Raw genomic sequence first — 15,034 nt, forward strand, 5'->3', positions numbered from 1 at the left:
GTGGACTGTTTTCAGCAGATGTGAAGCGAGAGCTATCTCCAGACGCAATCGTCTACGTGTATATCTTAAAGGCATGTGGCTCTACGCAAGATGCTGATATGGACACAGAAATTCACAATGATATTGTTACTCAGATGCTATTGAAAAGAGATGTCATGTTGACACTCCCTTGGTCGATGTGTATGCCAAATGTGGTGCACTTGAGAAAGCACAAATAGTGCTCGAGAAACGTTTTGTTTAGAAAGCATCTCTTGGAATGCACTGATTGCGGGATACGCACAACAAGAGTCGAGGTTTTGTGCCAGAGCAGTAGGATTCATGTTGATATTGTTAGCCAAGTGATGTTGACAAAAAACGCCATGCTAGGCACTGCCTTGCTCGACATGTATGCCAAATGCGGTGTTCTTCATAAAGCACAAAAAGTGCTCGATGAGCTTCCTGTCTGGAATGTTGTCTCTTGGAATGCTCTGATCATGGGATATGCCCAATAAAGGGAGGGCCAAGAAGCGTTGGGTTGTTTTTTGCTGCAGCAGAGAGAGAGAGAGAGAGAGAGGAGAGAGAGAGAGAGAGAGAGAGAGAGAGAGAGAAATTCTATCTGTGTTAAGCATAAGGTTTTGTGCCAGAGCAGTAGGATTCATGTTGATATTGTTAACCAAGTGCTGTTGACAAAAAACGCCATGCTAGGCACTGCCTTGCTCGATATGTATGCTAAATGCGGTGTTCTTATAAAGCACAAAAAGTGCTCGATGAGCTTCCTTTCTCAAATGTTGTCTCTTGGAATGCTCTGATTGCGGGATATGCCTAATAAAGGCAGGTCCAAGAAGCGTTGGGCTGTTTTCTGCTGCAACACACACACACACACACACACACACCACACACACACACACACACACAGATGCTATCTGTGTTAAGCAGAAGGTTTTGTGACAAAGTAGTAGGAGTGCATTGATCACGCAACAGGGGCAGGGCCAGGAAACGTTTTTTGCTGCAGCAGAGAGAGAGAGAGAGAGAGAGAGAGAGAGAGAGAGAGAGAGAGAGAGAGAGAGAGAGAGAGAGAGAGAGAGAGAGAGAGAGAGAGAGAGAGAGAGAGAGAGAGAGAGAGAGAGAGAGCTGTTGACAGAAATCGCCATGCTAAGCACTACCTTGCTCGACATGTATGCCAAATGCGGTGTTCTTCATAAAGCACAAAAAGTGCTCGATGAGCTTCGTGTTTGGAATGTTTTCTCTTGGAATGCTCTGATCGCAGGATATGCCCAATAAAGGTAGGGCCAGGAAGCGTTGGGCTGTTTTCGGCAGATGCAAAGAGAGGGCAACTCTCCCAAATGCAATCACCTACGCTTGTATCTTCAAGGCATGTGGCATTATGCAGATGCTGATATGGGCAAAAGAATTCACCATTATATTGTTAGCCAGACGTTGTTGGAAAAAAACGAGGTACTTGGCATGTATACCAAATGTGGTGCACTTGAGAAAGCACAGAAAGTGCTTGAGGAGCTTATTGTTCAGAGCGGCATCTCTTGGAATGCACTGACTGCAGGATCTGCACAAGAGGAGCAGTGCTAGGAAGCTATGGACTGTTTACCTTGATTATGTAATATCATTTTTGTTTCAACAGATGTGAAACGAGAGGTATCTCCAGACGCAATTATCTACTTGTATATCTTAAAGGCATGTGGCTCTACGCAAGATGCTGATATGGACACAGAAATTCACAATAATATTGTTGCTCAGATGCTATTGAAAAGAGATGTCATGTTGAAACTCCCTTGGTCAATGTGCATGCCAAATGTGGTGCACTTGAGAAAGCACAAATAGTGCTCGAGAAACTTTTTGGTCAGAACAGCATCTCTTGGAATGCACTGATTGCGGGATACGCACAACAGGATTCGAGGTTTTGTGCCAAAGCAGTAGGATTCATGTTGATATTGTTAGCCAAGTGATGTTGACAAAAAACGCCATGCTAGGCACTGCCTTGCTCGACATGTATGCCAAATGCGGTGTTCTTCATAAAGCACAAAAAGTGCTCGATGAGCTTCCTGTTTGGAATGCTATCTCTTGGAATACTCTCATCGTGGTATATGCCCAATAAAGGCAGGGCCAAGAAGCGTTGGGCTGTTTTCTGCTACAGTGTAGAGAGAGAGAGAGAGAGAGAGAGAGAGAGAGAGAGAGAGAGAGAGAGAGAGATGCTATTTGTGTTAAGCATAAGGTTTTGTGCCAGAGTAGTAGGATTCATGTTGATATTGTTAGCCAAGTTTTGTTGACAAAGAACGCCATGCTAGGCACTGCCTCGCTCGATATGTATGCCAAATGCGTGCGGTGTTCTTCATAAAGCACAAAAACTGCTCGATGAGCTTCCCGTCTCAAATGTTGTCTCTTGGAATGCTCTGATTGTGAGATATGCCTAATAAAGGCAGGGCCAGGAAGCGTTGGGTTGTTTTCTACTGCAGCAGAGAGAGAGAGAGAGAGAGAGAGAGAGAGAGAGAGAGAGAGAGAGAGAGAGAGAGAGAGAGAGAGAGAGAGAGAGAGAGAGATGCTATCTGTGTTAAGCAGAAGGTTTTGTGCCAGAGAAGTAGGATTCATGTTGATATTGTTAGCCAAGCGCTGTTGACAAAAATTGCCATGCTAGGCACTACCTTGCTCGACATGTATGCCAAATGTGGTGTTCTTCATAAAGCATAAAAAGTGCTCGAGGAGCTTCTTGTCTGGAATGCTTTCTCATGGAATGCCTTGATCGTGGGATATGCCCAATAAGGGCAGGGCCAAGAAGCGTTGGGCTGTTTTCAGCAGATGCAAAGAGAGGGAAACTCTCCCAAATGCAATCACCTATGCTTGTATCTTCAAGGCATGTGGCATTATGCAGATGCTGATATGGGCAAAAGAATTCACGATTATATTGTTAGCCAGAGGTTGTTGGAAAAAAACAAGGTACTTGGCACTGTCTTGGCATGTATACCAAATGTGGTGTACTTGAGAAAGCACAGAAAGTGCTTGAGGAGCTTACTGTTTGGAGCGGCATCTCTTGGAATGCACTAACTGCAGGATATGCACAAGAGGAGCAGGGCTAGGAAGCTGTGGACTGGTTTTCAACAAATGTGAAGCGAGAGCTATCTCCAGACACAATCGTCTACGTGTATATTATTAAGGCATGTGGCTCTACGCAAGATGCTAATATGGACACAGAAATTCACAATGATATTGTTACTCAGATGCTATTGAAAAGAGATGTCATGTTGATACTCCCTTGGTCGATGTGTATGCCAAATGTGGTGCACTTGAGAAAGCACAAATAGTGCTCGAGAAACTTTTTGTTCAGAACATCTTCTCTTGGAATGCACTGATTGCGGGATATGCACAACAAGAGTCGGGCTAGAAATCTCTAAGCTATTTTCAGCAGATGCACAGTGAGGGCCTTTGTCCAGATGCAATCACCTGCACATGCATCTTGAAGGCATGTGGCTCTACGTAAGATACTGATATGGCACAAAAATCCACAATTTCTTTGTTCGTCAAAGGCTTTGAAAATAGAGGTCGTGGTTGGCACTCCCTTGGTCGATATATATGTCAAATGTAGTATGCTTCAGAAAGCATAAAAAGTGCTTGAGCTGCTTCTTGTCTGGAATGTTGTCTCTTGGAACACAATGATTACGGGATATGCGCAACATGAGCAGGGACAAAAATCTCTAGGCTGTTTTCAGCGGATGCAAAGAGAGTGTATCAATTACCATTCAGTCAGCTATACTTTTGTCTTTTTGAAGGCATCTGAGATTACCAGTGCAGAGTGTTTGGGCAAAATATTGTGTCACTACACAGGAAAACAGATATCAACGCATGCAAAGAGAGGACCTTTCTCCATACGAAATAACTTGCGCGTGCATATCGTGATTGTGCAATCACATGCGTGTGCATCTTGAAGGCATGTGGCTCTACGCAAGATGCTGATATGGGCATAAAAATTCACGTTGATATTGTTGGTAAAGGATTGTTGAACATGCTTGGCAATGCCTTGGTTGACATGTTTGCTAAATATGGTGCACTTCAGAGAGCACCATAACTTCTTGAAAATCTTCCTATCCAGAGTGTGGATTGATTGTAAGATTTACCGCACAGGGGGCAGCCAGAAAGCTCTAGTCTGTTTTCAACATATTTGAAGTGATACCTCTGGTCTGTTCTCAGCAAATTCGAAATGATGGCCTCTCTCATGATTGCAAGATTTTCTCCAAAGGGCAGCGTAAGAAAGCTCTAGGCTGTTTTTAGCAGATGCAAAGCAAGGAATCTTGGAGAAATATGTCATGCTTGGCCGTATTTTAATCAATACGTATGTCAAATGGGGTGCCCCAAAGACTACGACTTTGTGTATGTGTGCATGTGAGCCTACGGACGAACAATTCGGAGAATTCAACATCAATCGACATGTCATTTTGCAGAAGTTGCAACATGGATGACGATGGCAGAATGTATACTGGTGGGAAGGTGGCGGAACAATGTAAGGAAGGTCTAGAAGCGGCTCCATCCAAGAATGTGCGTTGATCCACATGACCAATACCAAAGGTACACTTATATTCCATATTTTGATTTCCTTTATCTGATCTCAAAAGTACTTAGATTAAATCATGTATACATTAAAACATTAAATTTCCATCATTTTTAATTAAAAGATTGTAGATGAGGGTGACAAAGGCCGAAGAACTTTTGTGATGCCCAACAAAGGACACGTTCACAATACACCACGGCAAGGCAACGTGGAATGATACATGTCTTTATAAAACATCGGTAATGAGTTCTTCCTTGTAAATCTGTAGTATTTTTACAATAGGAAGGTCCCTCTAACATTGGAGGAGAAGCATAAGTCCCCCTTCAACACTGAAGGGGATAAAAGTGACGGGGGAAGGGCACGTTCCCTACGGTATCATTATAAATGTGGAGAACGGTGCCAACTCCACACCATGGTTTTTTCTTTTTTTTATGGTCACAAGCATCATAAATGCACAAAATGCATCTCGTTCTGTTTTTATTATAATGTGGAACTATTTACATTCATACATCTTTTCATACAAAATCTCATTTGTGATGCGAGGTCGTAGAGCTTCTGGTGAAGGCTTCGAGGAGATATGTTAATGATCCATCAGCACAAACTATGCCATGAGGTAAGAGCCACACCATTATCACTTTTTGAATTCTTACCATGTGCACAGTAAAGCAATCAAGGCAAACTAGTTTGTGCGACATGCATCATCTCCAAAAGGGGCTCGGTGAGTGTGAGTTGGCTAGTTATGTAAGCAAAGCTTGACGCTACGAACACTATGTGAACTTGAAGACTAAGTGGTGAAAGAACACGTTGAACCTTGTCGAACCTGATGAGGCGAAGAAGAAGCTTTGGCAGCTTCATGATCAATGAAAGGCTGTAGAGAACCAGGGCTCAAGTGTTCGGAGATCATGTCTGGGGGACGAGGTTGCGAGTGAAAGAACAAGCATGTGATAAAGATCACATGAAAACTGCTTTCATGCTCATCACCTTGTTGTACGAAACAATAATGAAAATCCAGCCGTAGCAGTGAGTCGGCCACCATATACTGCATGGCGCTGCTCGACAAGATCATTGTTGTCTCTACACAAGAACTTCATGACAAATTCCCTAATGAGTTTCTAACATGGAGAAAATATTTTCATATAGGAAACATCTTTCCCATCATGAAATAGGTGTATTTCTTATGAGAAATTTTTGATTCCCATGTAATAATATGTAATTGTTCCATTTGGGAATTGTTTTCTTTATGATAATAAATATCCAAAGTGGAAATTTAACTTTTCTAACATGGTTTTTTTCTCCACTTTCATCAACCAAAAATATGTTCATTTTCATATGGAAATCTTTGGGGGAGGTTTTTTTTCCACATAGAAATAATAGAATGGAGCATCATATATATCTTCATTTCCACATGGAAATTTTTGAGAGTTTTTTTCCATGTAGAAATAATGACACTCTTGTTTGTAATAAATTTGATCAAGTTTAGAAATAGCCTACTGGGACTATCGGCCGAGGAACAAGATCTGCCGCTGACGGATTGGAAGAGGAAAGAAATCCAAAACATGACTGCTTTCAACATGCACGCTATAGCAGAAACCTATGAAGCTATCTCCAAAGCCAAAGAGTTCATGGAAAAGATATCCAATCAGATCATTTCTCTGCGTGCGTATGGGGTGTCATAGGGAAACTTTGGTTGTACTTATGTCAAGTCAAGTCGGCTTATGGATCTTGTAGGGTGAATATGGAATGGTATGTAGGATGATATGTAATGTTGGAGAGTCTCCCGTCTCGGACACATTTCACAGTACTCAGTTCTGGGTCAATTGTAATTTTTGCTCCCCCCTTCGATTAATATAATCTTCTCTGCTTTGTTGGAACAAAAAAAAAGAATAATAACACAGAACTAAGCTTTTATACATGATAATTTATGACAAAACAATTAGATACTAAAATTTTTGGTGTTATTAATCATAGAGCTACATTATAAACAAGAAAATAAACTACAAATCTCTCTCTCTCTCTCTCTCTCTCTCTCTCTCTCTCTCTCCTCTCTCTCTCTCTCTCTCTCTCTCTCTCTACACAAACACACACCCACACTTGCATGTGCGCGCACAAATTCCCTGTTGAGTAGAAATCTATCATTTCAAGACCAATCACCTAGCTCTTATAGGTCGCTTGAGATTGTTTCTATAATGCTATAGACTACGTCTAGCTCATTTAAGGAGAAATATAATTGGTATCATAGCATATGGCTTCCATGGTGATGAATATGGTATTCGAAGACAATCGTGTGGTAATTTTATTATATAATCAATACTACGTGCTTGATATATGATATATTTATGGATTGCTTTCTTTATGGTTGACTACACTTTTTAAGAGTTACTATAGTGTATACTTTGGAAGGTTGTTATCATTGCTTACCATATGCCCGTAACATAGTAACATTGTGAAATAGATATTTGGATGTTTGCCTACTTTATCACTCTCTCATAGCACACGAAGATTGCATATTTAACCTCTTAAAGCAAGAAGATTATTTTAAAAGTACATTTTACCTCTTCATTTCTCACTTGATACATATTGTCGATTGCCAAAAAGAAAAATAGAGTGACAAGCAACATGACTACTATAAGAGAGCTTCACAACAACTTAAATCTGACTAGTAATACACAAAAAGGGAATCACAAAACACTATATGAAGCAACTTCAAGTAACTTTTAAATAGCTCGTGTCATCAAATACAAGCTTTGATCAATAATCCTTAAAAGAGAAATTTGAATTCCTATACAACGAAAGGACACATCTACATATAATTGAAATCCTTATAATAAGTCCCAATCTCAATAAAATAATTTGAAAACTTGTAATAAGTCCCATCAATCCATATGTGATGCATCGTATCGCCCGTCCATGCTTTTGGATACCTGCAAGATAAGTCATACATTAGTAAAAGAATTTTCATGAATCACTTACGTAGTATTTAACAAGACTTAGTTGTTCTCTATAGGAAGATGTTTTCTCAAGGTATCACAATAGAGATCACCTTTCCAATCAACCCAAAAAGTTTCTTCATGATGATCACCTTTCCAATAAAGCAATGCTTTCTTATTGGTTACATCAACACTCTGCACCAAAGCTTCTATTGTCGTAGCTGCAAGTCCCTTAGCAATTACAATGTCACCCTCCTCTGGCCAAGGAGGAACACATCCTAGCCCCATTGGAAGCACTAGACGATGACGTCGATCAGATCCACTAACTTCATGCAAGACGTCCATATCAGCTCTTGCTCCTTGAATAAAAAAAAACTTCCAGCAAATACAATGGACTGGTAGTATCACTGACACACAATGATCCCTCTTACTTTTGTGTAGGATGAACATTCCAGAAACATCATCAATACCATCGAAGCTTTTCACAATGGCCTCCACTGTGACAAACACAATGACAACTCCTTCTTGCTCCACTGAAAATATTTTTGATAGCCTCCCATAAAATTTTGAGTTGAGATCTTTAGCTACTACCAGGTAATCTCCTACAGTGTACTTCACCTCATCTACAAAAACCTTGGAATACTCATATCCATAAGAGCATGGGTATCCACTTGATAGGCTCTTGATCGATTCTTTTTCATTGGAACTTAATAAGAAAGGAATTTTTCTCAATCTTCGTCCAATAACTATTCCATTTCTATTAAGCAAAGCTTTACAAGCATAAGGGTGTCGAAGCCGAATTGCACTACTCCATAGCTCTCGAGCTTGCTACTCTGAGGTTGCAAGAAAGGCACACAAAGAATGCGAATTATGACACTCAAGGTTTGACATTTCATCAAAATTCCAACCTTGAGGTGAAAGTAAGCAAGAGTGAAGAGCTTGCAGATATCTATTTTCACACAATAGCCCGTCCTTTTCAATCTCTAATTGCTTCCATGTATTTGTAAACAAGATGCAACCATGGAAATTCGTATAGGATATCTCATTGGATTTATTTTTAGTTGGAATGCTTAAGTATCCAGATATGTTCCTCTCAAAAGAGAAGCACCAAAAGCAATCATGAGAGCCATGGCGTAAGATATCGTCAAGCATCTCTCCACTACCTATACATAGTAGTAATGCAAGCATCACTTAGTCAATACTATAATAATCAAGCACTTAATAAAATCCCTTTGAGACAATAATCTTGAGAGAGTCTTATATACCTGCAACATGCTCCAAAGGGGAGCTATTGGGACCCTCGTACTGTTCTGACAAGATTCGCCATGATGATAATAGAGAGCGACATGTTTGGATATCGCTCAATGACCATCCTTTTCTTCTAGAGAAATTGAAAAAGAAATGTGCAATATCAACAAGAAGCATCCCAAGTTGACGTTGTTCGTCGTCTGTGATTCCCTGCACTACATTTAAAATGTGAGGCAGACACCACTGTACAAATTTTTGGCACTCTTCTACCTTAAACATTTTGAAGTGCTTCGATGGATTCCTTGGCCATCGCCCTGAGTGCAAAATAATCTTTGGAATGAAAGCTGTAACCTCCTTAACAGCATTGTCGATGTCACGCTTCATTGGTGTGGTAGAAGATGAGATCAACTTTTTGATGTACTTCTGAAATAAGTTCAGAGATAGTACATGCATAGCATCATATACTAAGTCTTTTGACAGGTCAAATGCATATAAGTGATACAATCTCCAGAGAATGGATTGTCCAGACAAACCTGCATCCCGTAGAATATCTTCTTTACCTTCTTTAGTAGGAGATCGTTTAGCTCGTTTGATTCTTGACCACATGTCTTCTACATGTCGACCTTGAGGAGGATTTCTAGCTTGAAATCTGTTATTATCATACACATATCTTGACCCATTTGCATCTTGCTGAAGTGTTGCATGTGCTTTACACCGTCGACAAAAGCTCTTTCCGCCATCTTTGAATTGTCCCAGCTTACATTGAGCTGGATGGTCCCCAGTGCACATCATCAGGATTCCTCGCAACTTTGTTGAGTCATCTGGAAGCCCTTGATGAATACGGCTTTTGTTGTAGGCATAGTTAGCTTCGAAACCATCTAGAAATAAGCTTTCTAGATCCAGAAGCAAGGGTTGTAGGAAAGAAGAGAGAATGTCTCCATGCTTCTTCTCCAACTCTTTGTTTGAGAGGGGGAGAAACAATACAGGAATAGAACCTAGAGTAGATAGTTTTCCTCCATTCAAGACACTGATCTCAACTACTGCACTATCCTTCATAGTTGTTGATGCTGCCTGAAATCCATCCCAATGTAAAAGAAGAGAAAAATTCCTTGGGTCTCCTTTGATAAGATTTCTCTCTCCCCGAAATTTTTTTTTACACCTGGTACATGCAAACTCGTAGGCTTGTGTGTCCTCATTCCAACTATTGAGAAGCTCCTTGCTTGACAAACACCTGGGAAATGCACGATACGTCATCTTGCACTTGTCATTTTGACACACAACTGGAGCCTTCCAAAGGGCATCAGGATTCCAAAAGTCCTGGTAAATCCGCATCTTCTCTCCGTCCCAAACTTCTTGAATGAAGTAAGGGTGTTGAGAGGGCTCCTTAGCCAACCACCGGTCTCGAGCTCTCCACAAGCTTAAGAAATCATGACAATTTTCTTCACTTTGACAGAGACATCTCAATTGATCTATTAATGATATGTATAAGAATGGCATCATCTCCTTTTTGCTTCTGCTACACTTTGAACATCTTTCACAACTTATGAGGCAATCCCGTTGACAACGTCTTGATCGGATTCCATCAATGCAAACACACATAGAGGTGTTTCTATCAGCATCCTCCTTGCTAGGTGGAAAGACTTGCGGTTCATGGGGTTGACTTTCGCTGCCAAGACATATTTCCATTCTTGAGGAATGACCATACCTTTGTCCTTGTAAAGCTTCAGGATTTCAGAGAAGTTAGTAGGTGTATTGAAATCATTAAGACTTCCATTCCAATCACTGCTCTTCTCTGTCAATAGCTTAGCAAGACATTTTTCCTTGCCTTCACAAACAGAGCCTAAGCCCTGAAACAATATACGCATCACATCGTCTTGAAGCTTAATGGAAGCTCGATGGGAATCCATCACAGATTGAATCCTGATAATGGTATTCCAAATAGCTTCGTTAAGAGCATGCTCATGAGTATGCTCTGGGTTCATTCTGAAACATACCACAAACACAAATCACTATCGATCCATGAGAACTCGACTCCTAGAATCATTAGAGAAATAGACTGCTAAATTGCAATTCATGAGATTGCTATCTGGCTAGCACTTAACGTCAATATAGCATGTTAAGCCTATCATATCTCTCTCTCTCTCTCTCTCTCTCTCTCTCTCTCTCTCTCTCTTCGCTAGTTTTTCTCGCGCCTCATTCATTATGTTGTTTATAATGAATGTCCACGCCGTCGCTAACTGATGCTATTGGAGGCCTTGCTAGATCTAGTTGTGTCAAGCTTGTTGTAGACTCCAATAATGGAACTTTGCTTTCGGTCACAAAGTGCATAGGCAAACACATTGTTGATTTGTGTATGATTGGTTTTCAAAAAGCTAGAGTGGAAGGTATTATGGAGTCATTATTGGATAATAATCATAGTGACTATTGAATCCCGCCATGAGATATTGCACTGCACGATGATTTTCCCACCTGTACTGCTGCCTTCCGCCCTCAAGGCTGCGCATGAGCTATGCATATTTCCCTGCCTATGGCGCAGCAGAGAGAGAAGTACGCTGCGAGTCTGGATTAGAGAAGGAAGAAGTGGATGTGGGACTGCAGAGATCAAGCACCCTTTATAATACGACATCAGAGAGAGTGGCTAGGCCGGGTAGCTAGCAGCGTACGTCGTGTCTCATGCAGTTAATTAGGAGAAGCAGTACTAGTGAGTGGGCTACAACCCTTACTTTAGCTTGCCCGTCTTCATCGTTCCATCTATGGCTTAAAACAATCTCCCCGTCTTTGGTTTAAGCGTTTCAATGATTTCATGCTCACTCATGGGTATACACGTCTAGCCTCAGAACCAAATGTCTACATTCGCCATACCAGTTCCAGTTTTCTAGTTGTTGCCCTATATGTGGATGATATTCCGGTGCTAGGATCCTCTAAATCTATAGTTAACCATGCCATTGCTGAACTTCAAAGGGCTTTTCCTATCACTGATTTGGGTGAACTCACATATTTTTTGGGTCTTCAGATTATCAGGGATCGCTCCTTAGGCACCCTAATACTTCACCAATCATCCTACGTAGATAACTTACTCAAAGAGTTTGGTTTATCTGACTTAAAGCCCTCAAATACACCTCTTCCTACCTCTAAGAATGATAAAGCTTATCTGACACAATTTCCATATAGACAGCTTATTGGCAAGATGAGGTATCTTGTCACAAGTACTCGTCTAGATATTTGTTATGCTTGTAATTTTTTGTCGAAATTCATGCATAACCCTGGCATCAAACATTGGAAAGCACTTATCCGACTTGCTCGATATATAAAGTCAACACGTCACTTAGGCATATGTTATCATCGTGCACAATCCTCTCCGTCATTCCTCCTTCGGTGGTCTGACTCGGATTGGGGGGGGGGGGGGGGGGAATCGACTCTCGATGCTCGACCGCTGGCTTTAGCTTCACACTTGCAGAAGGTGCTATAACATGGCAATCCAAACGGCAAGTGGCAGTTACACTCTCAACAGCTGAAGCTGAATTTGTAGCTGTTGCCTTAACTGCTAAAGAAGGAATTTGGATTCAAACGATGATTGAAGAGCTACAGATAATGCCTAAACCTATGCTTAAAATTTACTGTGATAATCAATCTTGTATCTTTCTTGCTAGTAACCCGAAGCACTCGGACAAAACTAAGCATGTGGATTTGAAGTTTCATTTTATCAGGGAATTGATCGAGAACAAGAAGATGGAACTGGAACACACACCTACTGACATCATCTGGGCTGATTTTCTAACCAAACCATTGACAGGCAAAAAACACAGATCCTGCAGCCAACATCTGGGAATGATTCGGATTTCAGAAAATGAAAATGCTTCCGTTAAGGGGGAGTGAAGGACTGAATAACGAAAGTCATTTTATTAAAACAATATATAATTGAAATATGACGAGGTGTGACCAAAAGGCACCCTCAACTTTGTATAAAACAAACGTCCTAACTGAAAAGATACATCGGTTCAATCGTGTCTCTGTGTATGAGCGAGCGAGAGATCTGGTCTGTGTGTGTCTGTGTGACTGAGTTTTTCTACAACCCGAGTCAAGCTGCCAAAGCCAATGACTTGCTCAGAGACAAGGCCAAGGCCAATGAATGTACTACCACCAGCAACACATTAGCAAGGCGAGACTGCAGCCACGAACATGCACTCTGAACCAACTCTCTCTCTCTCTCTCTCTCTCTCTCTCTCTCTCTCTCTCTCTCTCTCTCTCTCTCTGGGCTGAAGCAACTAAAAACTGATGAAAGATTAGGACACAGCGGCAAAGCTGGGATACTGACGATTAGAGCCATAACAGAACCTCTTGCACTAATCAAATCCATAAGTTAGGACCATAACATGCTGAGGACTCCATTGCATTAATTACAGAACCAGCTCTTGCACTAATACTAATAGGAATAATCATAAAAGTTTAAAGATTTGTGCACCTTGTCAATGCTGCACACGAGATATTGAATGCCTTGTTGATGTTGAAGACCTGCTATTGGCACCTGCACAGCTTCTCCACCTTGCTCCCGCAGTCCGAACCAGCTACTCTTGAAGTCTAATCCTCTTGATGAATCCCTGTGTGCGTTGTGTAGGAAATTTCTACGTCGCTTGCTCGGGTATCGATGGCTACGCCTTAGCTGTACCGGCTCTAGTGCTGGCCTGGCCGACTAGTGCAGAGAGAGAGAGAGAGAGAGAGAGAGAGAGAGAGAGAGAGAGATGGTGGACATGCTGGCAATGGCGGCACCAACTGATCAGCTGTGTGTGTGTGTGTGTGTGTGTGTGTGTGTGTGTGTGTGTGTGTGTGTGTGTGTGTGTGAGAGAGAGAGAGAGAGAGAGAGAGAGAGAGAGAGAGAGGGTAGCTAGCCTCGCGATGGCGGCACCTACTGATCAGCTGAGAGAGAAAGAGAGAGAGAGAGATCAGCAGGCCGAGAGAGAGAAAGAGAGGGAGAGAGGACGGACGGTTGTCAGGAATCCAATCCAGTTCGTTGCTGTGTGTGTGTGTGTGTGAGAGAGAGAGAGAGAGAGAGAGAGAGAGAGAGGGAAAGTCTCTGCAAGCCTTGAAATTGCCAGTCATGGCCAGTGGGACCATCCATGGAGTTAATTGAGCCACGGAATGCTCAGTATTTGTTGGAGCACTAGGGGCATGGTCACCCGAAGCTTAGTTATAACTAAGCCCCGATAGTCCCTCACACGAGCTCAGAGCGTCCACCGTCGGCATGCAAGTAGAGAGAGAAAAAGACCGGTGCAAGGAGGAAAGAGAAATCTAGCGCTAACCGTCAGTGGTCATTCATCATTTTGTGACATGCCATTTTAGCCATAGTTAGAGCAGTACTAAGCCGGTGACGAGACTGGAGAAAGCAACATGCGTCAAACCTAGTCGGCTGCTGTTACGGAAAACTAAGCTCCATGTGACCATAGCCTAGATGCTATAGCCTCCATGTGACCATAGCCTAGATGCTATACGTTGGAGTGAGCACTATGTTGTGGGCCCATGTTGGGGGGGAGAGCAATTTACGCAATGGGTATCATCATCGTCATAATCCTTACATCTCAAATTTATATCAATCCAATGGATATTAGAGCATGTTAATTATCCATCTTCTTATCGCATCTCATCATCTCATGCATAGTACTACCTGGTATATATATGACCCCCTGGTAGATATTGTCATATCCTATTATCTTGTGTATCGAGAATGTCTGGGAGGTTTTGTCCTATCTTTTGATCGTATCTTATGATCATCCCAGGTATACTACTAAGTGGATATCCATTTTAGATATGGTGTCCCGATATATATATGACTATCTCGCCGATATAAACTTCCCAATCATCTTGTATTTTTCTATCCAATCATCTCTCTCTCTCCCCATCACACACACATGCACACACACACACCCACAATAAGTTCCCAGATAGTCATATGGATAACTATTATATTTCAAAAAATGTCATATATAGCCATTCAAGTCTCAATATTTATTATACATACATGTAGCGATCGAGCCATCGAGGCAAGAGGATTAAAATAATTATGGCTCTTAGAGAAAGGGTATCGTCACTATCCTTGGAATAACTACCTTAGGCATAGCATAATTATATTTATCATGCAATATCGATATCCTAGCTGGTGGATATTATTATATACTATCATGCCTAATTGTTAATATTCTAGGTACATACGTCAATGGTTTCTTAGTTACATAATCGTACATCGATCACTATCCATTTAGACAACGAGGCATCGAGGCAAGAGGATTAGATCGTTATGGCTCTTAGAGAAAGGATATCATCACTATCCTTGGAT

The 15,034-nt window shown here is 41.5% G+C and overlaps 1 long non-coding RNA gene and 2 pseudogenes across 1 annotated transcript; 1 reads left to right on the forward strand and 2 right to left on the reverse strand.

The window, feature by feature from the left end:
- Positions 1 to 1,249: 1,249 nt before the first annotated feature.
- LOC147440055 (pentatricopeptide repeat-containing protein At5g16860-like) lies at positions 1,250 to 3,169 on the forward strand (annotated as a pseudogene).
- A 4,061-nt stretch (positions 3,170 to 7,230) lies between these two features.
- LOC147440056 (uncharacterized) lies at positions 7,231 to 13,720 on the reverse strand. The gene is made up of 2 exons (XR_015184677.1): positions 13,169 to 13,720; positions 7,231 to 7,452 (listed from the first exon to the last, which is right to left on the reverse strand). It is a non-coding gene; the product is annotated as an uncharacterized LOC147440056 (long non-coding RNA).
- Positions 7,642 to 10,688, reverse strand: LOC147440057 (uncharacterized; annotated as a pseudogene).
- Positions 13,721 to 15,034: the final 1,314 nt, after the last annotated feature.

Source organism: Adiantum capillus-veneris, chromosome 16 (genome assembly GCF_014529385.1).
Source record: "Adiantum capillus-veneris isolate H3 chromosome 16, ASM1452938v2, whole genome shotgun sequence".
Lineage (NCBI taxonomy): Eukaryota > Viridiplantae > Streptophyta > Polypodiopsida > Polypodiales > Pteridaceae > Adiantum > Adiantum capillus-veneris.